Source organism: Arachis ipaensis, chromosome B05 (genome assembly GCF_000816755.2).
Source record: "Arachis ipaensis cultivar K30076 chromosome B05, Araip1.1, whole genome shotgun sequence".
Lineage (NCBI taxonomy): Eukaryota > Viridiplantae > Streptophyta > Magnoliopsida > Fabales > Fabaceae > Arachis > Arachis ipaensis.
In genome coordinates, this window is record NC_029789.2 from 130,039,388 (window position 1) to 130,041,786 (window position 2,399).

The following is a 2,399-nucleotide window of genomic DNA, read 5'->3' on the forward strand; positions in this document are numbered from 1 at the left end:
GCTTGTTATTAGTGAAAAGTTTTATTGAAAATATAAATATTCAAGTTTTATTGAAAATATAAATATTAAAAAATACTTATTTATAAATTATTTACTCAAAAAATATTGAACAATACAAAAAAGTGTATAATATCCCCTGAATGCTCTTGCAATACAAAAATGGTAAAACAAAGGCGAAAAAATAAAATGGTAAAACAAAAAGAAAAAAATAAAATCAAAATCAACTACTATTCTTCTCTCTTCATAAGAAATCTACATAAAAAAATAAGAACTCATAGCGTATAGTTCAACTTTAAGAATCAAGTATAATTATTACCATTAAACTTAGTGTGTATAGAAAAATCCTTTATGCTTGTAATCTCTTCATATATTTGGAAAATTCATATAGAACAAACTCTATGGATGGTGGCACATGAAGCCATAATTCGGTATGGCTACGCAATCCAGTTGTTGCTGCTGCATGAGCCCTGGCCTGAGCTTGAAGATGCTGACAAGCTGTGTACATCCTGAGGCTTGTAGCCATTGCAAAAACAGCAAGCACAATGCAAGCCGTAACTTCAAGCATACTTACACATAGTTATGATACTAATCGATACCAAATCAAAATGCTACAGAAACCTTTTGATTACCCACAATAGCTAAATTCTTACTTACAATAAAATAATGTGTCATCTGAGGAGAGTTCAGCAGCATGAATAGCATAATAACTGAATGACAAATTAAATACAGGTTTAAAAACTACAATGCTAAGCAGCAAAGCATTAGCTACAACAGTAATTAGATTACCTATGGTAAGAAAAGCCAGAGAATTGGTATTAATTGGCACTTTATTTAGATTAAATCATATATATAATAACATGTATGTATCATGTATGTCAGACGTGCCAACTAAGCTTTTCTCCTAACTATGCATGCATTCTTATTCAATTTAATATGCTTATAAGTTATAAGTTATATATAACGACCAATAGCTGCGAATGAATGAATTAATGCTTCTTCTTGAAGAAAATCCCTGCGGCAGACAAGGAAATGATTCTAAATTGAAAGCTGACAATATTGAATTTTTTTTTATTATGTGCTCTCAGCCACAAACCAAGCCATTTTCTTTTTATTTTTTTTCTTCCACTTACAAAGTTGGTAGTTCTATTAGATACATTTGATATAAAACTTCAAAACTACATGAGAAAGTGGGGCATTCACTTAGCTTGTCATAAAAAAAATGTTTGGAAGATTGTAAAAATCTAAACTAATACTAGCTATAGCTTAGCTTCTTATCTTATTTTATATATATATATATATTCTCTGAGCTTGAAGATGCTGACAAGCTGTGTACATCCTCAAGCTTGTAGCCATTGCAAAAACAGCAGGCACAAGTCCAATATATGCGATAACTTCGAATTCTATCATAGTTGATTTTATCCAAGGACAGCTAAGATATAAAGTGTTTTCAATACTAATTATGTTATTATCATTAAGCTAGTGATTATGAAATTATATTTAGTTTAAGAATAAAGCATCACCTGTATGAGTAGTTCAGTTCTTAGTCGTCTACTTGCTTCATGTTCACTGCGTGCTTCACCGCGTTGGCTAATGATTGCATCAATTTCATCAAGAAATATGGTTGAGGGGGCATGGCATCTGGCAAGCTCAAATAACACATTTATCAACTTCTCAGAATCACCTGCAATCTAAAATAAATTTTGTAAATGTGCATGCCCAGTTGCCCACTATATTATACACTAAACAGAGAAGAACAAGGAGCAATTTGAAAGATCTTTCTCTTCCTTACAAGATAGAGGCAATTTAATCCAAACGAAGGAGGAATCTAGGCATTCAAATGAAGCAATGTCATCTAAAATACAAGAATAATTCTAAACCAAATCAAATTAACACTAGAATCAACATATAACTAATCCTAAATTAACTAAAACAAAGAAGAAAATGTGATCTGAGAACCTGAGTCAAAGGACAGAGCAAGAACTCAGGAGAAAGGGATGCAGTGGCAGTGACTAGCCGCTGCTGCTTCTGAACTCGCTGGAACTAGAGCGGCTCTGTTCTGATTCTGCGACTGGGAATGAGGAAGGCAGGGGCGAGCTAGAGAGCCACAGTGCGGGGTTGTGAGGAGGGGAAGAAGATGGTCGCGGCGGCACTGGATGGTAGCCGGTAGTGAGACAGAGAAGGCAGGAGATAGGGGAAAAGAAAGAGAGAAAAGGTTTTCGCGGTGGTTCTGTGGTTCTGACGGAGACGCTCCGGGGGGGTGTGATGATTGATGGTGGCGCTGCGTGGGTGGTCGAAGAGAAGCTAGGGCTAGGGCTGGCAATATATACCCTACACGCACGTATCCAACGGGGACTAACCCGTTCGGTAGGATTGTCTACTCAATCCCCTTTGGGTAGGGT

General features: G+C 35.7%; 1 long non-coding RNA gene across 2 annotated transcripts; it reads right to left on the reverse strand.

Annotated features, from left to right (window-relative positions):
• Nucleotides 210–1,864, reverse strand: LOC110262521. 2 transcript variants are annotated; one of them, XR_002347159.1, is made up of 3 exons: nucleotides 1,521–1,713; nucleotides 651–707; nucleotides 210–555 (listed from the first exon to the last, which is right to left on the reverse strand). It is a non-coding gene; the product is annotated as an uncharacterized LOC110262521 (long non-coding RNA). The 2 variants fall into 2 exon arrangements; XR_002347158.1 differs by having other exon boundaries at nucleotides 210–707; nucleotides 1,521–1,864.